This window comes from Tinamus guttatus, unplaced genomic scaffold, assembly GCF_059628265.1.
Source record: "Tinamus guttatus ecotype Peru unplaced genomic scaffold, ASM5962826v1 Tinamus_guttatus_pri_ptg000551l, whole genome shotgun sequence".
In the NCBI taxonomy this organism is placed as follows: Eukaryota; Metazoa; Chordata; class Aves; order Tinamiformes; family Tinamidae; genus Tinamus; species Tinamus guttatus.
This window is the reverse complement of record NW_028289085.1, coordinates 10791-32377: the sequence shown is the minus strand read 5'-3', so window position 1 is coordinate 32377 and position 21587 is coordinate 10791. Positions and strand designations below refer to the sequence as shown.

At 66.4% G+C, this 21587-nt stretch overlaps 2 pseudogenes; both read right to left on the bottom strand.

Annotated features, from left to right (window-relative positions):
* Positions 1-444: 444 nt before the first annotated feature.
* LOC148592567 (maestro heat-like repeat-containing protein family member 7) lies at positions 445-9181 on the bottom strand (annotated as a pseudogene).
* A 3301-nt stretch (positions 9182-12482) lies between these two features.
* On the bottom strand, positions 12483-21188 carry LOC148592566 (maestro heat-like repeat-containing protein family member 7; annotated as a pseudogene).
* Positions 21189-21587: the final 399 nt, after the last annotated feature.

The following is a 21587-nucleotide window of genomic DNA, read 5'->3' as shown; positions in this document are numbered from 1 at the left end:
GGGAAGTAACCGAGCCTGCAGGTTTCCCAGGAGGGGTGAAAGAGGACCCTCTGTGACCATTTCCTATCCTCACTTCCCCACTACCATACTCCCGCTGGAAGCCCTGACATTGGCTGTGTGGTACTCTTCGCTGTGTCTGTGTGATACTCCTCTTCCCCCTTCTCTAAGAAGGGGACTCCTCTAAGAGGGGGACCCCAATCCCTTCACAACCTGCGTTTCTACTGCTTGTTTTGCCAAAGAACAGACAGGGCACACGGTGAAGAGACAGGAACGTTTCTTTAGCGAGGCCGGTGCGCAGAGCAGCCTGGCGTCAGGACGCGGCCGAGCGCCAGCAGCACAGACTGGCACCGCGCAGAGGGCAGCGCCGCCTCTGCCACGCTCTCCTCAGGCGGTCGCACAGGCCTTCCTGGGTGCCCGTGGGTGCAGCCCCCTTCCCTGCAGCTCTCAGGATGAGCACGGTTTGGGTGGCCAGGGCAGAGATGGATGGGCTGCTGTCCTCCTGCAGGCCTTTCAGGGCTGAGGGGGAAGCACGAGCTCAGAGGAAGCCCCCATCTCCCCCAGGCCCCAGGCCTCTCCTCCTAACACCACACGTCCCAGCCAGCTCTTGCCACAGCCAGGATGGAGCCAGGGGCTCTCCTGGATTAGCCGGCAGCTGCTGCCCAGGAATGTGCCCAAGGTGCCTGGAATGTCTCTCTGCTCTCCCCACAGCACCCTGCTCCGCTCCTCTCGGGCAGCAGAGCCCTCCTCACCTACGCAGGGACGGGAGCTCCTTGGCCAGGGTCTCTCTTGGTCCCCCCAGCCCCGTGTGACCCCCCGCTTGCCCTCACTCACTCTCACAGATGGCCTCCACCGTCTCCTTGCTCTGCTCCCCGCCGCGCTGCCCAGCATGCCCTAGGCCCACACACAGCGCCCCATAAATGCTGCTCCTCAAAGCTGTTCCCCCAGTGCTGCCCCCCTGGCCAGGCACCCCCGTCCCTTGGGCCGGGCTCACCCCAGTCCCTTTCCGCAGTGTCACCCGCAGGGCACCCCCGTCCCCTCGGGCCGGGCTCACCCCAGTCCCTTTCCCCAGTGTCACCCGCAGGGCACCCCCGTCCCCTCGGGCCGGGCTCACCCCAGTCCCTTTCCGCAGTGTCACCCACAGGGCACCCCCGTCCCCTCGGGCCGGGCTCACCCCAGTCCCTTTCCCCAGTGTCACCCGCAGGGCTCCTGCTCGAGGGGCTCCCGCCAGCCCCACCGCTGCGGGCGGAGATGCCTGAGGGCGGCTGGAGCCTCCAGGCGCCCGGCGCTGCCTCAGGCTCGGGGGCTGCAGCAGCCACGGGGCTGCTTTTGCTGCCAGCGCAGCCGCCCGGGCTGAGGCCGAGCTGTCCCAGGACAGCGATGGAGCCCGGGGCTCGGGGCTCACCCAGGAACCGCACGGCCGCCTCGCGCAGGGACTCCTGGCTGCTCTCCAGGTAGGACAGGCTCTGGCGCAGGTATTGGTCCGCCCTCCTCCTGCCCCTGCTCCCGGCCAGCTGGGGAGAGCACAGGGCTCAGCGCACACCGTCCTCTCGCCGTCCTTCCCCCAGGAGCAGCCGCCTCCCCCTGCCACCACACTCAGGACCCCGCAGAGGCCGGGCAGCCTGAGCCGGCGTTGGAGGCAGCGGAGGGCCCTGCTGCCCCGCGCGCGGAGGGGCCCTCCTGCTGCAAGGCCCCGCGGGGCCAGGGGCAGCTGCAGCACCCAGGGCTCAGCACAGGCAGAGGAGCCTGCAGGAGAGCCCGCGAGGGCTGATCCTGCACCCGGAGCCGCCAGCCACACACACTGGGCACGGGGGAGGAAAGAGCTGCTCCGCGCTGGGCTGCGGCCTGGGGACTGTCCTTACCAGGCACTTGCTGATGAGCCAAGTCTGCTGGCTCTGAGCCAAGCGCCTCAGCTCCTTCCACCTGAGGAGCTTGGCGGCACCAAGGAGGGCTTCCTGAGCAGCCTGCACATGGAAGAAACGGGGAGATGCCACCGCAGCCCATGGGACAAGAGCCTGTGCCCCCCACCGCCCTCCTCTTGACAAGGCTCCGGGCATTTGCTGGCCCTTCATGGCAAGGGGCAGCAGCAGGGCACTGAATCTGCTTTGGGGTCCTTGGCCCCCTCGGTGGAGGGCAGAAACATGGAGCAAGCACCACCTGAGCCACCCTGTCCTGGACAGGCAGCACAGCAGAGACTGTCGAGAGCTGCTGAGCTGCAGCCCAGGCCAGCGGGAGGCTGAAGGGCTGCAGCCCCAGAGACATCCAGGCAGGACTCGGCCAGGACCACCTCCCACGGCTATTCCCAACGTGGCCACTGGGCTCCCCAGCGTGCCCCATTGCTCAGCCGTACCTCCACCACGCTGGGGCTCTCATCCTGCAGGTGGAAGAGCAGTGGCAGCGTGCTCGTGTGCACGTGCTGCTTCATCTGCTCCTTTGCCCTGCCCGCTGCTGTCTCCACGAGCCTGCTGAAGAGCTGCATGGAGATCCTTCGTGTGTGCTCGCACTCCTGGTGGCAAGGAAGAGAGAAGTGCTCAGCCCTGGCACCGCACGTGGCAGCTTCCTGCACAGGCTGCACTGGTGCAATGCAGCCCTGCAGCCAGGACAGCGTGGGCAGCGCAGGGCAGTATCCCAAGAGCCCTGGCAGAAGGGCTCCTGGCAGCCTCCCGCGCACACCGGCCGGCCCCACGGCTCTGCCCCCCGCCTTACATCCTCAAAGAGGGGCAGGAGCTTCTCAGCCAGCTGCGGAGCCATGTCCATGAGCCTTGGTCCCTCCAGGACACGGACCACATGGCTGAGCACCAGGAGGGCCTGGCCGCTCATGTCCCTGTCCTCATCCTGCAAGTATTTCATGAGCTGAGGCATCAGGACACTCATTCTTCCGACCTGGATGTGGGAAATACGAGTTCAATTTAAAAAAACAGAAATAAAAGACTACCCTAGCACCTTATTAGACAGCAGCTTCCCTCTGTCTCCCAGCCGTTGGGAGATGGCTTGCTGGGTGCTGGGCCGAGATCTGCAGCCTCCTCAGCTCCCGAGGCCCAGCAAAGTCCAAGCCAGCCTGTTCCCTGGCACCCAGCTCACACAGCTTCCCCCAGTGATGCCCTGCTCACCATCTCCTGTCTGCTGCACAGCACGAGGAGGCTCCTGAGTCCCAGCTTGCGCATAACCCTGCAGTGACTCTCCAGGGACATCGCAGAGATTCCCAGGAAAATATCCTCATATGCACGAAGGTCACTGCAGGCCAGCAGCTGCAATGCACAGCACAGAGAAGGTGGCAATGGCCGCAGTGCTCCCTGTGTCGGACACCGCTGGATGCCACCAGCAGCTCCGGACAAGGGCAGCGGGCTCAGAGGAAGCCTGGCCAAGGGCAGCAGTGACTGCAGGGAGCCCCCGGGACCCCCTCCCTGCCTGGGGCCTCAGGGCACAGCGAGGGCCCAGCCTTGGTCTGCTCCTGCCCTCCCTGCACCAGCCTCCTGTCCCCGTGCTCTGGAGGGGCCCTTGGACAGAGACACAACACAACGGAGGCACCAAGTACACGTGGGGACAAGAAGGAGCCCGCTGCAGAGGGGCCAAGGCCGAGGGGACTCATGGCAGAACACCCACTGCCCCACTGGCGCTCGGGGCCCTCCGTCCCGCAGCTGGGGCTACAGCTGGAGCTAGAAGCAGCCCAGAAGGGCAGTGCCCACACGAGGCTCACCTCCACCAGGAAAGCCATGGCAGGGATCTCCGTGCAGGGCTCCTGGCGCAAGAGCAGCGCTCCCAGCCGTTGGAGCAGCACAAGGCGCAGCGCTCTTGGGCTCCTCCTCATCTCTCTGGCGGAGGGAAGAAGGCTCTGTGAGGCCTGAGCAGCCCAGGCAAAGCTCTCCTGAGCCTGCACCCTCACTGCCTCCCATCACATCCCTTGGGCCACCACGCACAGAACAAAGCCACCTTTGTGTGCAGAACTGGGCACCCCCGTGGGCTCCGAGAGCCACCCTGTGCACAGGGGCGAAATGCTGCAGCAGAGCGGGGAGACGGGGGCTCTCACCTGGCCAGCAAACCCACTCCCTGGTGATGGGTCTCGGCGCGCAGGAGCATGTCCCAGCCGCCCCTCCTTGCCATGGCCAGCACCACGTTCTCGAAGCCGGCCTGGCACAGCAGTGCTTTGATGGTCTGCACTGCAAGCCTGTGTGCAGAGAAAACACCCGCTCACACTCGCAGCCCCGACGCTGCCTGCAGCCCTGCCTGGCGGGGACGGCGGGGACGTGATGGAGCACCTCACGGGGCTGCTGCACGTGGCCTCCTCCCTTCGGCATCTCCCCCACAGCGCGTCCGACTGCTCCTGCTCCAGCGCTGCCAGGAAGGCGCTCTGGAAGAGCAGCGCCAGCAGGAGCGGGGGGAAGAACTTCCCTAGCTCGTGCAGGCAGGGGGGCTGCTGGAGGATCTCGTGCAGCGCACGCGTTGCCTGCAGAGAAAGCCAGAGACAGCCCTTGCTGTGAGATGTCCCTCCTGTGCTGCTGGAGCTCGGGGTGAGGCTCCTCGCAGCGCCCTGCGCCTTGGAGGGGCTGCCTGGCCAGAGCAGAGCACGGCAGCTCCTGGGGCTCGGTGCCACAGAGCCACCATGAGCCTTCCTGGGCAGTGGGAACATCTCCCTGGACGGCCACACGTAGCCTGGAGGCCACCCAGGCTCCCCTGACCGGGCCCTGGTGACGTTTCTGCTGCCTGGAGCCCTCACGTGGCCCTGGCCCTGGTCCTGTCCCCAGCGCAGGCTGAGCGCGTGCCGCACGCGCAGGGCGATGCAGGGGTGCAGGGGGACACGCAGCCGCTCCGGCCAGCTCCGTGTGTGCGGGTGTGCAGAGGGCCCCAAGCAGGCCCAGCAGCCCAGCAAGCTGGCGCTGGCCAGGCCCTGCCAGCCGCAGCCCCCGTCCCGCACTGGGCCCGTGCGTCCCGGGAGGCCCCGGCCTGGGGCTGCATGAGAGGGGCAGCGGGAGCCCGGCCTCTCGCCGCAGGGCAAGGGCAGCCCGAGGGCAGAGCGGGGCTTCCCCCACAAACTCACGGCCAGGGAAGAGGCGGCCGAGGCCGCTGCCTCGCGCAGCCGCCAGTCCTGCAGCGCGCGGAGCAGCTCCCGCAGCACCGGCTCCGCGGCGCCCGGCCTGGACAGCAGCACCTTCCACATGGCCCCGGCGGCGCTGCGGGCCCAGAGCGCTTGGTCAGCGGCTGCCGCGGCTGCAGCCCCGTGGCCTGCGAGGCCACAACCCTGTCCCTGCCCCTGCCCCGGCCAGCACAGACCTGTCACATGAGGGGCAGCAGCTCAGCAGGCTGGCGACCACCTTGTCCGGGCACGCGCTGCTCAGCTGGAGAAGAGCCCTGTCCAGGCTGCGCCGTGCAGACGCATCCCGCACGGCCAGGATGGTTTCCCACATTGTCTGCACCAGCCTGGGCACCTGCAGCCCACATGGCAGAGTGTGAGGCTCTGCCGCACTGCAGCCCTTTGCCCAGCTCCCACGGAGAAGGTCTGCCCTTGCCACCGCTCTGGGCTGGCCACAGAGGCAGTTGGGTGCCTGGTACACGAGCACTCAAGGGAAAAACAAGCCCCCAAAGGGGCTGAACCCCGGCCGTGCCACCCGCAGGCTACTCACATGCTCCAAAAGGCACGCGTCGTCCGTGACGAGCTCGTCCAGCATGTGAGCAGCCGCCTGCGGGTCGTAGCTGCTGCAGGCTCTCATGCCCCGGATGGCTACAAGGACGGCCTCTGCCTTCTCGTCCGGCCACAGGTGCTTCCCAAACATCTAGGGCAGAGAAGAAGGCAGCCCCGAGAGACGTCACAGCCAGGATCCCGACTGCATGGCCTGGCTGAGCAGCGCGTGGCCCTGAGAGCGACACGGGGCAGCGCTGGCACAGCGAGTCCCTCCGAGCCAGGAGCCGGGGCTCTGCTGGCTGCGGTGACGGCGCTGGGATGGGGCTGGTGCCTGGGGTTAAGGTCCCACCCGCTGCTCCTGCAGGGAAGCAGAGCTTGCGGGATGCAGGAAGGAAGCCCCGGGCTAGTCCTGGCCTAAGGAAAGTGCCAGCCCTCTCCTCAGCCCCACCTGCAGCCGCCCCTCTCCGCGTCCACGTTGCAGCTGACCCCACAGCTGGAGGTCCCAGCCAGGGAGGCCTCCTTACCCTGCTCATTGCCCTGGTGTCCCTGGACCGGGAAAGCCTCAAGGTGCCTGCGGTTTCCCAGTCCTCTCGGAGCTCCTGCTGCCAGGCACTCTCCTGCGACGGCTCCCTGCCTGCACAGGAGGGGAAACACAGGGCCCTGAGCATGAAGGCTGCACAGCTGGACACGGCCCACGGAAGGTGCGAGGGACAAACCTCCCCTGGCAGGGGAAAAGTCCCCAGCAGGACAGAGAGCACAGCGGGACGCCCAGGGAGGCGCTGGGCCTATTGCAAGGGGTGGGCGAGGGGAATTGCAACCACACAGAAATTCTTACTCGCTCCCTGCACGAGGAACTCGTAGAGGTGCCACAGGGCGTCCGCAGCCTCGTCACTGCTGCCCTCGTCCTGGCAGGCGCCGCACAGGGTGAGATGTCCCACCAGCTGCCCCAGGACCGGCACGCTCCTCTCCAAGAAGCTGCCACAGCTGGCACCGCCCACTTGGAAGCATTCCCGGACCTGGGAAAGGGAGGCAGTGCTGCCACGAGGCCGGAGGGCAGCGCTCGGGATCAAAGCCCTGGCCCACGCTCCTTGCAGGCTTGGATCCCGGCTGAGCCGGAGCCTTGGTGGCTTCCCTTGGAGGCAGCCTGGAGCTCCAGGACACGGCCGCATGTGACAAGGGACAGGCAGTGGCTGCAGCTGGCCTGCACCACGGGCTCCTTACCGACACCAAGGAAGAGCTGGTCAGGAGATCCCCCAGCTTCGCCAGGCGTCCCACAGCCCTCTCGTGCACAGCTGCCTGCTGGCACTCAGCGTAGGGCAGGAGGAGCTGCAAGGAGAAAAGCTGCTGCTCTGCCCTGTGTCCCGCAAAATGCCTGGCCAGGTTTGTGCCTTGGAGCCCCGGCAGAGCCTGGAGAGGGGATCTTGTGTCCAGAGTCCCTTGTGCCTGTGGGGCAGATCTCCCAGACGGGCCTGATGTGACAGCAGGGGGTTGTAATGAGGGCAGGAGCGGGTCGAGGAGGAGGGGGTGTTGTCTGTACCAAGGGACACTGGGCTCACACAGGAGAACTGTGGGGATCCCCATTCCCGTGAGGGAGCTTGTCCCCTCTCCGCACTGGGCTCTCTGCAGCCGCTGCTGGACAACTCCCCCCATCCCAGCACAGGGCCTGGAGCTGGCGGCTCTGCTCCTGGCAATACCAGACCTGCAGGATGGTCTTCATGTCCAGCACGCTGGAGGAAGGGCTGCCGAGCATCAAGGCCTGCAGCATGCTGTCCATGGCCTCCAGCATCTGCAAGGGGGACAGAGGGCTGAGGCGCTTCTTCCCCATTGCCCCCGGCTGTCAGAGAGGGCTCGGAATTCCTCCCGTGCCAGGGGGACGTGTAGAGCAGTGCTGAGGGCAGGAGAGCCCCCAGGGCAGGGGAGCTGCTGCTGCTGCTGCTGCTGCACAGGGCGCAGCCTGGGGACACTGCCCACGGCCCTGGGGACACTGCCCATGGCCCTGGGGACACTGCCCATGGCCCTGTCCAGGGCAAGGGGGACAGGGCAGGGGCGAGGGAGAGGCAAGCGGGGAGCCTGCCCTGAGCCTCCCTGGAGCAGCCAGCACCCACCTGGGAGTAGAGAGCAGCATCCAGGTGCTCCCGTGGAGGCAGGGAGAAGACGCTGGAGAAGCAGGCGTCCAGCAGGCCCTCCAGCTCGCGCTCCAGCAGCAGCCCGGCTTTGCTGCGAGCAGAGAGGGGCTTCCAGTGCCTGGGCTGGCAGCAGCCAGCAACACCCTTCTGTCCTGGGCAGGGGGATGCACCCGGGGCTCGGGAGGCCCGTGAGCGATGGCCAGGCCAGGCGGGGAGGGAGCCCCATGGGAGTCACCTCTTCTCACCAGCACGCTGTCCAGGGACAGGGGACACAGCGGGCAGGGGGGCCCAGTGATCTCCCCACCTCCTGCCCCAGCCCTGGGGAAAGGCCCGCACCCACGGGAGAGCTCCAGGGCCCTCTCTGCTCTCCCGGCTCCAACCCTCTTGGTGCCCCCAGATGCCAATGGGAGACTCCCCCAGGACGAGGGAAGGCTCCCTGCAGGACTGGGGCCCTCTGGGGTATCTGCTGGGGAGGCCGTGGCCCAGCCAGGCCTGGGGCAGCTACCTCATGGCACTGATGCAGAGCATGACCTGCTGCCGCACGGCCGTGCCCAGGTGGTTCCTGGGCTCCTCCTGCAGCAGCACCTGGACAGCACAAGCGGGAAGGGTCGCAGGGAGCTGCCAGGGCCCCACAAACGGCTGTGCCCTCCAGCCAGCCCCCCACAGCTCCCCGCGCTCACAGCAGCCCGTCCTGCTGCGGAGCGGGGCCGGGGCCCTCCCGAGCAGCCCCGGAGCCCCGCGTGCCCTCACCTCCAGCGCCTCTGCCAGCCGGGATTTGCACTGCCACAGCTCCTGGCGCAGCAGCAGAGCGGGCAGGCCGGGCGGGCAGGACGCTGCGCAGAGGGTGCAGACGCAGGCCAGAAACTGCAGCTTCTCGGCCTCTTCCTGCTGCCAGGAGCAGTGGGACGAGGAGAGAGCGTCAGAGGGGCCGGCGCGCGGCCGGCAGCACCAGCGCATGGCAGGGGCTGCAGCGACACGTGGGCCCCTGCGAGGGAGCAGCCCCAGCGCCAGCAGCCCCGTGGGGCCGTCGGAGCGCCCCGAGGGCGCCGGCAGGAGAGGCCGGGCAGCCCCGAGCGGGACGGCGACACTCACCTTCCCTCCACGCTGCAGAAAGGCGCGCACGCGCTCCAGGGCTTCCTCTGCCTCCTCCGTGGGCAGATCCGCACCGGGAGCTGGCGGGAAGGGAGCGGGCAGAGCTGCAGGGCTGCCCGGAGCTGCAGGAGGCAGCGGAGCGCTCTGCCCTGCGCACGCTGCTGCCGGCCGCACGGCGAGAGCTCGTGGCCCCGGCGCGGCCAGCGCGGCCCCCGCACTCACCCGACGGCGCCTCCTCGGGCGCGCGGCTCGAGTGGGGCTCCAGGTCGCACACGCTCCCTGCAACCGCCCCATCCTCCTCCTGCTCCTCAGCAGCCACCGAGCGGTGGCCAGGGAGTCGCTCCGCCATCCCGGCCGCGTGGCCAAACTCTGCGGAGCTGCCCGGGGGCAACGGGGAATTCGTGGGTGCTCAGGGGGCTTTTCGGCCAGCACCTTCGCTCCCGTCCTCTCCCGCTGCCGTCGTCCCGAACACTGCGGGCCGAGCCCGCCGGGCCAGGATGTCACAGCAGCGCAGTCACAGAGGGCCCCGCTGTCACTGAGGGCCACCTGTGACCCCGCAGCGGGTGTCCCCTCGGGGCGCACACCGGTGGGGTGGCTGCAGCAGGATGGAGACCTTCTTGCCCGGGCACAGGCTGCTCGGCAGCAGGAAGGTCCGTGCCCAGCCACACAGACGTGTCCGTGGCCGTGTGGACGTGGCCGTGGCCACGCAGACGTTTCTCCACGCGCTGCACCAGCCGTGGCACCTGCAGCCAGGACGGGCTGCTGAGCGTGGGGCTGCCACAATCAGAGTGGATTTTCAACCCTGGCAAAATAATCCAAGGAACTGAAGAGCCACCACCTGACTCTTCCATACATGAGTTGAGAATGTTATAGAATCAAAGAATGCTCAAGGTTGGCAGGGACCTCTTGAGGTCACCTAGTCCAACCCCCTGCACACGCAGAGTCACCTAGAGCACGTGGCACTGGACTGCATCCAAGCGGGTTTGAAGATCTCCAGAGAAGGAGACTCCACAACCTCTCTGGGCAGCCTGTTCCAGGGCTCTGGCACCCTCACTGGGAAGAAATTTTTCCTTAAGTTCCTGTGGAACTTTTGGTGTTTCAGTTTGTGGCCGTTTCCTCTAGTTCTGTCAGTGGCCACCAGTGAAAAGAGGCCGGCCCCATCCTCCTCACTGCCTCCCTTGAGGTACTTCTAGACACTGCTCAGGTCCCCTCTCAGCCTTCTCTTCTCCAGCTGAACAGGCCCAGCTCCCTCAGCCTCTCCTCACAGGGCAGATGTTCCAGGCCCCTGATCATCCTCGTAGCCCTGCGCTGGACTCTCTCCAGCAGCTCCACATCCCTCTTGTCCTGTGGAGCCCAGAACTGGACACAATACTCCAGATGTGGCCTCACCAGGGCTGAGTAGAGGGGCAGGATCCCCTCCCTCGACCTGCTGGACACGCTCTTCTTAATGCACCCCAGGATCCCATTGGCCTTCTTGGCCACGAGGGCACACTGCTGCCTCATGGTCAACTTATCATCCACCATGACACCCAGGTCTTTCTCTGCAGAGCTGCTCTCCACAAGGTCAGTCCCCAGCCTGTACTGGTGTCTGGGGTTATTCCTCCCCAGATGCAGGACCTTGCGCTTGGCCTTGTTGAACTGCATGAGGTTTCTCTCCGCCCAGTTGTCCAGTCTGTCCAGGTCCCTCTGGATGGCAGCGCAGCCCTCTGGGGTTTCGGCTACTCCTCCCAGTTTGGTATCATCAGCAAACTTGCTGAGGGAGCACTCTGTGCCTTCATGAAGGTCATTGATGAATAAATTGATCAGGACTAGGCCGAGGACTGACCCTTGGGGGACACCACTAGCTACAGGCTTCCAACTAGACTCTGCACCGCTGATCACCACTCTCTGAACTTCCTTCCTCGAGGTTCCTTAGGTGCTCTCTGACCCAATCTTCCTCTACCCAGGGGGAGTCTTCCTCTCTCCAGGCTTCTTCTCTTGTCCCTAGAGCCTGGGACTCTAAAGCGCTGCCCTTGGTAAACACCGAAGCAAAGGTGGCATTCAGCAACTCTGCTTTTTCTGTGTTATTCGTAACCAGGGTGCCCATCGTGTTCACCAGCGGACCCACATTTTTCCTGATCTTCCTTTTGCTGTTCATATATTTGAAGAAGTTTTTCTTGTTATTTTTAACGTCTCTTACCAGATTGCGTTCCAACCGCGCCTTAGCTTTCCTTGTCACACCTCTGCATTCCCTGACTACGTTCCTGTATTTCTCCCAGGGGACCTGTCCTTTTTTCCACATTCTGTATACCGCTGCCTTCTGCTTGAGCACTGCCACAAGCTCCCGGCTCATCCACGCAGGTCTCCTGCCCCCTCTGCCTGACTTCCTACACACAGGGATGCACTGCTGCTGGGCGTGGAGGAAGTGCCGCTTGAAAACTAAGCAGCTCTCTTGGGCCCCCTGCCTTCTAGAGAACTAGCCCATGGGATTCTTCCGAGGAGGTCTCTGAAGAGGCTGGAGTAGGCCCTCTTGAAGTCTGTGGTTGCAAGGCTACTTACAGCCCTGCCACCTCCTTGTTGAATCCTGAACTCCACCAACTCATGGTCACTGCAGCCGAGCCTACCCTCCACCTTCACATCTCCTACAAGTCCCTCCCTATTTGATAGCACGAGGTCCAGTAGCCACCTCTCCTCGTCGGCTCCTCCACAACCTGCGTCAAAAAGTTATCGTCGACGCTCTGCAGGAACCTCCAGGACTGTTTGTGCCTGGCCGTGTTGTCCTTGCAGTTGATGTCGGGGTAGTTGAAGTCCCCCATGAGAACCAGGGCCTGTGACCGTGAGGCAACATCCAGCTGAGTATTTATAGGCCTCATCAACCTCCTCATCCTGCTCAGGTGGCCTGTAGCAGACACCCACCACAGTGTCTCCCACATTAGCCTGCCCTCTAACCCTTACCCACAAGCTCTCAACTCGCTCATCCTCCACTCCCAGGTTGAGCTCCATGCACTCCAGTTGCTCTCTCGCATAAAGAGCAACTCCACCACCTCGCCTTCCCAGCCTGTCCTTCCTAAAGAACACATAGCCTTCCATGGCAGCGCTCCAGTCGTGCGAGCTATCCCACCACGTCTCTGTGATTCCAATGAGATCATGGCGCTGGGACCGCACACAGATCTCCAGTTCATCCTGCTTATTCCCCATGCTTCGGGCATTGGTGTACAGGCATTCCAGGGAAGTAACCGAGCCTGCAGGTTTCCCAGGAGGGGTGAAAGAGGACCCTCTGTGACCATTTCCTATCCTCACTTCCCCACTACCATACTCCCGCTGGAAGCCCTGACATTGGCTGTGTGGTACTCTTCGCTGTGTCTGTGTGATACTCCTCTTCCCCCTTCTCTAAGAAGGGGACTCCTCTAAGAGGGGGACCCCAATCCCTTCACAACCTGCGTTTCTACTGCTTGTTTTGCCAAAGAACAGACAGGGCACACGGTGAAGAGACAGGAACGTTTCTTTAGCGAGGCCGGTGCGCAGAGCAGCCTGGCGTCAGGACGCGGCCGAGCGCCAGCAGCACAGACTGGCACCGCGCAGAGGGCAGCGCCGCCTCTGCCACGCTCTCCTCAGGCGGTCGCACAGGCCTTCCTGGGTGCCCGTGGGTGCAGCCCCCTTCCCTGCAGCTCTCAGGATGAGCACGGTTTGGGTGGCCAGGGCAGAGATGGATGGGCTGCTGTCCTCCTGCAGGCCTTTCAGGGCTGAGGGGGAAGCACGAGCTCAGAGGAAGCCCCCATATCCTCCAGGCCCCAGGCCTCTCCTCCTAACACCACCCGTCCCAGCCAGCTCTTGCCACAGCCAGGATGGAGCCAGGGGCTCTGCTGGATTAGCCGGCAGCTGCTGCCCAGGAATGTGCCCAAGGTGCCTGGAATGTCTCTCTGCTCTCCCCACAGCACCCTGCTCCGCTCCTCTCGGGCAGCAGAGCCATCCTCACCTACGTGGGGATGGGAGCTCCTTGGCCAGGGTCTCTCTTGGTCCCCCAGCCCCGTGTGACCCCCCGCTTGCCCTCACTCACTCTCACAGATGGCCTCCACCGTCTCCTTGCTCTGCTCCCCGCCGCGCTGCCCAGCATGCCCTAGGCCCACACACAGCGCCCCATAAATGCTGCTCCTCAAAGCTGTTCCCCCAGTGCTGCCCGCCTGGCCAGGCAGCCCCGTCCCTCGGGCCGGGCTCACCCCAGTCCCTTTCCGCAGTGTCACCCGCAGGGCACCCCCGTCCCTTGGGCTGGGCTCACCCCAGTTCCCTTTCCCCAGTGTCACCCGCAGGGCACCCCCGTCCCTCGGGCCGGGCTCACCCCAGTCCCCTTTCCCCAGTGTCACCCGCAGGGCACCCCCGTCCCCTCGGGCCGGGCTCACCCCAGTCCCCTTTCCCCAGTGTCACCCGCAGGGCTCCTGCTCGAGGGGCTCCCGCCAGCCCCACCGCTGCGGGCGGAGATGCCTGAGGGTGGCTGGAGCCTCCAGGCGCCCGGCGCTGCCTCAGGCTCGGGGGCTGCAGCAGCCACGGGGCTGCCTTTGCTGCCAGCGCAGCCGCCGGGGCTGAGGCCGAGCTGTCCCAGGACAGCGATGGAGCCCGGGGCTCGGGGCTCACCCAGGAACCGCACGGCCGCCTCGCGCAGGGACTCCTGGCTGCTCTCCAGGTAGGACAGGCTCTGGCGCAGGTATTGGTCCGCCCTCCTCCTGCCCCTGCTCCCGGCCAGCTGGGGAGAGCACAGGGCTCAGCGCACACCGTCCTCTCGCCGTCCTTCCCCAGGAGCAGCCGCCTCCCCCTGCCACCACACTCAGGACCCCGCAGAGGCCGGGCAGCCTGAGCTGGCGTTGGAGGCAGCGGAGGGCCCTGCTGCCCCGCGCGCGGAGGGGCCCTCCTGCTGCAAGGCCCCGCGGGGCCAGGGGCAGCTGCAGCACCCAGGGCTCAGCACAGGCAGAGGAGCCTGCAGGAGAGCCCGCGAGGGCTGATCCTGCACCCGGAGCCGCCAGCCACACACACTGGGCACGGGGGAGGAAAGAGCTGCTCCGCGCTGGGCTGCGGCCTGGGGACTGTCCTTACCAGGCACTTGCTGATGAGCCAAGTCTGCTGGCTCTGAGCCAAGCGCCTCAGCTCCTTCCACCTGAGGAGTTTGGCGGCACCAAGGAGGGCTTCCTGAGCAGCCTGCACATGGAAGAAACGGGGAGATGCCACCGCAGCCCATGGGACAAGAGCCTGTGCCCCCCACCGCCCTGCTCTTGACAAGGCTCAGGGCATTTGCTCATGGCAAGGGGCAGCAGCAGGGCACTGAATCTGCTCTGGGGTCCTTGGCCCCCTCAGTGGAGGGCAGAAACATGGAGCAAGCAGCACCTGAGCCACCCTGTCCTGGACAGGCAGCACAGCAGAGACTGCCGAGAGCTACTGAGCTGCGGCCCAGGCCAGCGGGAGGCTGAAGGGCTGCAGCCCCAGAGACATCCAGGCAGGACTCGGCCAGGACCACCTCCCACGGCTATTCCCAACGTGGCCACTGGGCTCCCCAGCGTGCCCCATTGCTCAGCCGTACCTCCACCACACTGGGGCTCTCATCCTGCAGGTGGAAGAGCAGTGGCAGCGTGCTCGTGTGCACGTGCTGCTTCATCTGCTCCTTTGCCCTGCCCGCTGCTGTCTCCACGAGCCTGCTGAAGAGCTGCATGGAGATCCTTCGTGTGTGCTCGCACTCCTGGTGGCAAGGAAGAGAGAAGTGCTCAGCGCTGGCACCGCACGTGGCAGCTTCCTGCACAGGCTGCACTGGTGCAATGCAGCCCTGCAGCCAGGACAGCGTGGGCAGCGCAGGGCAGTATCCCAAGAGCCCGGGCAGAAGGGCTCCTGGCAGCCTCCCGCGCACACCGGCCGGCCCCACGGCTCTGCCCCCGCCTTACATCCTCAAAGAGGGGCAGGAGCTTCTCAGCCAGCTGCGGAGCCATGTCCATGAGCCTTGGTCCCTCCAGGACACGGACCACATGGCTGAGCACCAGGAGGGCCTGGCCGCTCATGTCCCTGTCCTCGTCCTGCAAGTATCTCATGAGCTGAGGCATCAGGACACGCATTCTTCCGACCTGGATGTGGGAAATACGAGTTCAATTTAAAAAAACAGAAATAAAAGGCTACCCTGGCACGTTATTAGACAGCAGCTTCCCTCTGTCTCCCAGCCGTTGGGAGATGGCTTGCTGGGTGCTGGGCCGAGATCTGAAGTCCCCTCAGCTCCCCAGGCCCAGCAAAGTCCAAGCCAGCCTGTTCCCTGGCACCCAGCTCACACAGCTTCCCCCAGTGATGCCCTGCTCACCATCTCCTGTCTCCTGCACAGCACCAGGAGGCTCCTGAGTCCCAGGTTGCGCATTACGCTGCAGTGACTCTCCAGGGACATCGCAGAGATTCCCAGGAAAATATCCTCATATGCACGAAGGTCACTGCAGGCCAGCAGCTGCAATGCACAGCACGGAGAAGGTGGCAGTGGCCGCAGTGCTCCCTGTGTCGGACACCGCTGGATGCCACCAGCAGCTCCGGACAAGGGCAGCGGGCTCAGAGGAAGCCTGGCCAAGGGCAGCAGTGACTGCAGGGAGCCCCGGGACCCCCTCCCTGCCTGGGGCCTCAGGGCACAGCGAGGGCCCAGCCTTGGCCTGCTCCTGCCCTCCCTGCACCAGCCTCCTGTCCCCATGCTCTGGAGGGGCCCTGGGACAGAGACACAACACACGGAGGCACCAAGTACACGTGGGGACAAGAAGGAGCCCGCTGCAGAGGGGCGAAGGCCGAGGGGACTCATGGCAGAACACCCACTGCCCCACTGGCGCTCGGGGCCCTCCGTCCCGCAGCTGGGGCTACAGCTGGAGCTAGAAGCAGCCCAGAAGGGCAGTGCCCACACGAGGCTCACCTCCACCAGGAAAGCCATGGCAGGGATCTCCGTGCAGGGCTCCTGGCGCAAGAGCAGCGCTCCCAGCCGTTGGAGCAGCAGAAGGCGCAGCGCTCTTGGGCTCCTCCTCATCTCTCTGGCGGAGGGAAGAAGGCTCTGTGAGGCCTGAGCAGCCCAGGCAAATCTCTCCTGAGCCTGCACCCTCACTGCCTCCCATCACATCCCTTGGGCCACCACGCACAGAACAAAGCCACCTTTGTGTGCAGAACTGGGCACCCCCGTGGGCTCTGAGAGCCACCCTGTGCACAGGGGCGAAATGCTGCAGCAGAGCGGGGAGACGGGGGCTTCACCTGGCCAGCAAACCCACTCCCTGGTGATGGGTCTCGGCGCGCAGGAGCATGTCCCAGCCGCCCCTCCTTGCCATGGCCAGCACCACGTTCTCGAAGCCGGCCTGGCACAGCAGTGCTTTGATGGTCTGCACTGCAAGCCTGTGTGCAGAGAAAACACCCGCTCACACTCGCAGCCCCGGCGCTGCCTGCAGCCCTGCCTGGCGGGGACGGCGGGGACGTGATGGAGCACCTCACGGGGCTGCTGCACGTGGCCTCCTCCCTTCGGCATCTCCCCCACAGCGCGTCCGACTGCTCCTGCTCCAGCGCTGCCAGGAAGGCGCTCTGGAAGAGCAGCGCCAGCAGGAGCGGGGGGAAGAACTTCCCTAGCTCGTGCAGGCAGGGGGGCTGCTGGAGGATCTCGTGCAGCGCACGTGTTGCCTGCAGAGAAAGCCAGAGACAGCCCTTGCTGTGAGATGTCCCTCCTGTGCTGCTGGAGCTCGGGGTGAGGCTCCTCGCAGCGCCCTGCGCCTTGGAGGGGCTGCCTGGCCAGAGCAGAGCCACGGCAGCTCCTGGGGCTCGGTGCCACAGAGCCACCATGAGCCTTCCTGGGCAGTGGGAACATCTCCCTGGACGGCCACACGTAGCCTGGAGGCCACCCTGGCTCCCCTGACTGGGCCCTGGTGACGTTTCTGCTGCCTGGAGCCCTCATGTGGCCCTGGCCCCCGGTCCTGTCCCCAGCGCAGGCTGAGCGCGTGCCGCACGCGCAGGGCGATGCAGGGGTGCAGGGGGACACGCAGCCGCTCCGGCCAGCTCCGTGTGTGCGGGTGTGCAGAGGGCCCCAAGCAGGCCCAGCAGCCCAGCAAGCTGGCGCTGGCCAGGCCCTGCCAGCCGCAGCCCCCGTCCCGCGCTGGGCCCGTGCGTCCCGGGAGGCCCCGGCCTGGGGCTGCATGGAGAGGGGCAGCGGGAGCCCGGCCTCTCGCCGCAGGGCAAGGGCAGCCCGAGGGCAGAGCGGGGCTTCCCCCACAAACTCACGGCCAGGGAAGAGGCGGCCGAGGCCGCTGCCTCGGGCAGCCGCCAGTCCTGCAGCGCGCGGAGCAGCTCCCGCAGCACCGGCTCCGCGGCGCCCGGCCTGGACAGCAGCACCTTCCACATGGCCCCGGCGGCGCTGCGGGCCCAGAGCGCTTGGTCAGCGGCTGCCGCGGCTGCAGCCCCGTGGCCTGCGAGGCCGCAGCCCTGTCCCTGCCCCTGCCCCGGCCAGCACAGACCTGTCACACGAGGGGCAGCAGCTCAGCAGGCTGGCGACCACCTTGTCCGGGCACGCGCTGCTCAGCTGGAGAAGAGCCCTGTCCAGGCTGCGCCGTGCAGACGCATCCCGCACGGCCAGGATGGTTTCCCACATTGTCTGCACCAGCCTGGGCACCTGCAGCCCACATGGCAGAGTGTGAGGCTCTGCTGCACTGCAGCCCTTTGCCCAGCTCCCAAGGAGAAGGTCTGCCCTTGCCACCGCTCTGGGCTGGCCACAGAGGCAGTTGGGTGCCTGGTACACGAGCACTCAGGGGAAAAACAAGCCCCCAAAGGGGCTGAACCCCGGCCGTGCCACCCGCAGGCTACTCACATGCTCCAAAAGGCCCGCGTCGTCCGTGACGAGCTCGTCCAGCATGTGAGCAGCCGCCTGCGGGTCGTAGCTGCTGCAGGCTCTCATGCCCCGGATGGCTACAAGGACGGCCTCTGCCTTCTCGTCCGGCCACAGGTGCTTCCCAAACATCTAGGGCAGAGAAGAAGGCAGCCCCGAGAGACGTCACAGCCAGGATCCCGACTGCATGGCCTGGCTGAGCAGCGCGTGGCCCTGAGAGCGACACGGGGCAGCGCTGGCACAGCGAGTCCCTCCGAGCCAGGAGCCGGGGCTCTGCTGGCTGCGGTGACGGCGCTGGGATGGGGCTGGTGCCTGGGGTTAAGGTCCCACCCGCTGCTCCTGCAGGGAAGCAGAGCTTGCGGGATGCAGGAAGGAAGCCCCGGGCTAGTCCTGGCCTAAGTGCCAGCTCTCTCCTCAGCCCCACCTGCAGCCACCCCTCTCCGCATCCACGTTGCAGGCTGACCCCACAGCTGGAGGTCCCAGCCAGGGAGGCCTCCTTACCCTGCTCATTGCCCTGGTGTCCCTGGACCGGGAAAGCCTCAAGGTGCCTGCGGTTTCCCAGTCCTCTCGGAGCTCCTGCTGCCAGGCACTCTCCTGCGACGGCTCCCGGCCTGCGCGGGAGGGGAAACACAGGGCCCTGAGCATGAAGGCTGCACAGCTGGACACGGCCCACGGAGGGTGCCAGGGACAAACCTCCCCTGGCAGGGGAAAAGGCCCCAGCAGGACAGAGAGCGCAGCAGGAGGCCCAGGGAGGCGCTGGGCCTATTGCAAGGGGTGGGCGAGGGGAACTGCAACCACACAGAAATTCTTACTCGCTCCCTGCACGAGGAACTCGTAGAGGTGCCACAGGGCGTCCGCAGCCTCGTCACTGCTGCCCTCGTCCTGGCAGGCGCCGCACAGGGTGAGATGTCCCACCAGCTGCCCCAGGACCGGCACGCTCCTCTCCAAGAAGCTGCCACAGCTGGCACCGCCCACTTGGAAGCATTCCCGGACCTGGGAAAGGGAGGCAGTGCTGCCACGAGGCTGGAGGGCAGCGCTCGGGATCAAAGCCCTGGCCCACGCTCCTTGCAGGCTTGGATCCCGGCTGAGCCGGAGCCTTGGTGGCTTCCCTTGGAGGCAGCCTGGAGCTCCAGGACACGGCCGCATGTGACAAGGGACAGGCAGTGGCTGCAGCTGGCCTGCACCACGGGCTCCTTACCGACACCAAGGAAGAGCTGGTCAGGAGATCCCCCAGCTTCGCCAGGCGTCCCACAGCCCTCTCGTGCACAGCTGCCTGCTGGCACTCGGCGTAGGGCAGGAGGAGCTGCAAGGAGAAAAGCTGCTGCTCTGCCCTGTGTCCCGCAAAATGCCTGGCCAGGTTTGTGCCTTGGAGCCCCGGCAGAGCCCGGAGAGGGGATCTTGTGTCCAGAGTCCCTCGTGACTGTGGGGCAGATCTCCCAGACGGGCCTGATGTGACAGCAGGAGCCCATGGGGGTTGTAATGAGGGCAGGAGCGGGTTGAGGAGGAGGGGGTGTTGTCTGTACCAAGGGACACTGGGCTCGCACAGGAGAACTGTGGGGATCCCCATTCCCGTGAGGGAGCTTGTCCCCTCTCCGCACTGGGCTCTCTGCAGCCGCTGCTGGACAACTCCCCCCATCCCAGCACAGGGCCTGGAGCTGGCGGCTCTGCTCCTGGCAATACCAGACCTGCAGGATGGTCTTCATGTCCAGCACGCTGGAGGAAGGGCTGCCGAGCATCAAGGCCTGCAGCATGCTGTCCATGGCCTCCAGCATCTGCAAGGGGGACAGAGGGCTGAGGCGCTTCTTCCCCATTGCCCCCCGGCTGTCAGAGAGGGCTCGGAATTCCTCCCGTGCCAGGGGGACGTGTAGAGCAGTGCTGAGGGCAGGAGAGCCCCCAGGGCAGGGGAGCTGCTGCTGCTGCTGCACAGGGCGCAGCCTGGGGACACTGCCCACGGCCCTGGGGACACTGCCCATGGCCCTGTCCAGGGCAAGGGGGACAGGGCAGGGGCGAGGGAGAGGCAAGCGGGGAGCCTGCCCTGAGCCTCCCTGGAGCAGCCGGCACCCACCTGGGAGTAGAGAGCAGCATCCAGGTGCTCCCGTGGAGGCAGGGAGAAGACGCTGGAGAAGCAGGCGTCCAGCAGGCCCTCCAGCTCGCGCTCCAGCAGCAGCCCGGCTTTGCTGCGAGCAGAGAGGGGCTTCCAGTGCCTGGGGTGGCAGCAGCCAGCAACACCCTTCTGTCCTGGGCAGGGGGATGCACCCGGGGCTCGGGAGGCCCGTGAGCGATGGCCAGGCCAGGCGGGGAGGGAGCCCCATGGGAGTCACCTCTTCTCGCCAGCACGCTGTCCAGGGACAGAGGACACAGCGGGCAGGGGGGCCCAGTGATGTCCCCACCTCCTGCCTCAGCCCTGGGGAAAGGCCCGCACCCACGGGAGAGCTCCAGGGCCCTCTCTGCTCTCCCGGCTCCAACCCTCTTGGTGCCCCCAGATGCCAATGGGAGACTCCCCCAGGACGAGGGAAGGCTCCCTGCAGGACTGGGGCCCTCTGGGGTATCTGCTGGGGAGGCCGTGGCCCAGCCAGGCCTGGGGCAGCTACCTCATGGCACTGATGCAGAGCATGACCTGCTGCCGCACGGCCGTGCCCAGGTGGTTCCTGGGCTCCTCCTGCAGCAGCACCTGGACAGCACAAGCGGGAAGGGTCGCAGGGAGCTGCCAGGGCCCCACAAGCGGCTGTGCCCTCCAGCCAGCCCCCCACACGTCCCCGCGCTCAAACCAGCCCGTCCTGCTGCGGAGCGGGGCCGGGGCCCTCCCGAGCAGCCCCGGAGCCCCGCGTGCCCTCACCTCCAGCGCCTCTGCCAGCCGGGATTTGCACTGCCACAGCTCCTGGCGCAGCAGCAGAGCGGGCAGGCCGGGCGGGCAGGACGCTGCGCAGAGGGTGCAGACGCAGGCCAGAAACTGCAGCTTCTCGGCCTCTTCCTGCTGCAGGAGCAGAGGGACGAGGAGAGAGCGTCACAGGGGCCGGCGCGCGGCCAGCAGCACCAGCGCATGGCAGGGGCTGCAGCGACACGTGGGCGCCTGCAAGGGAGCGGCCCCAGCGCCAGCAGCCCCGTGGGGCCGTCGGAGCGCCCCGAGGGCGCCGGCAGGAGAGGCCGGGCAGCCCCGAGCGGGACGGCGACACTCACCTTCCCTCCACGCTGCAGAAAGGTGCGCACGCGCTCCAGGGCTTCCTCTGCCTCCTCCGTGGGCAGATCCGCACCGGGAGCTGGCGGGAAGGGAGCGGGCAGAGCTGCAGGGCTGCCCGGAGCTGCAGGAGGCAGCGGAGCGCTCTGCCCTGCGCACGCTGCTGCTGGCCGCACAGCGAGAGCTCGTGGCCCCGGCGCGGCCAGCGCGGCCCCCGCACTCACCCGACGGCGCCTCCTCGGGCGCACGGCTCGAGTGGGGCTCCAGGTCGCACACACTCCCTGCAACCGCCCCATCCTCCTCCTGCTCCTCAGCAACCACCGAGCGGTGGCCGGGGAGTCGCTCCGCCATCCCGGCCGCGTGGCCAAACTCCGCGGAGCTGCCCGGGGGCAACGGGGAATTCCTGGGTGCTCAGGGGGCTTTTCGGCCAGCACCTTCGCTCCCGTCCTCTCCCGCTGCCGTCGTCCCGAACACTGCGGGCCGAGCCCGCCGGGCCGGGATGTCACAGCAGCGCAGTCACAGAGGGCCCCGCTGTCACTGAGGGCCACCTGTGACCCCGCAGCGGGTGTCCCCTCGGGGCGCACACCGGTGGGGTGGCTGCAGCAGGATGGAGACCTTCTTGCCCGGGCACAGGCTGCTCGGCAGCAGGAAGGTCCGTGCCCAGCCACACAGACGTGTCCGTGGCCGTGTGGACGTGGCCGTGGCCATGCGGACGTTTCTCCACGTGCTGCACCAGCTGTGGCACCTGCA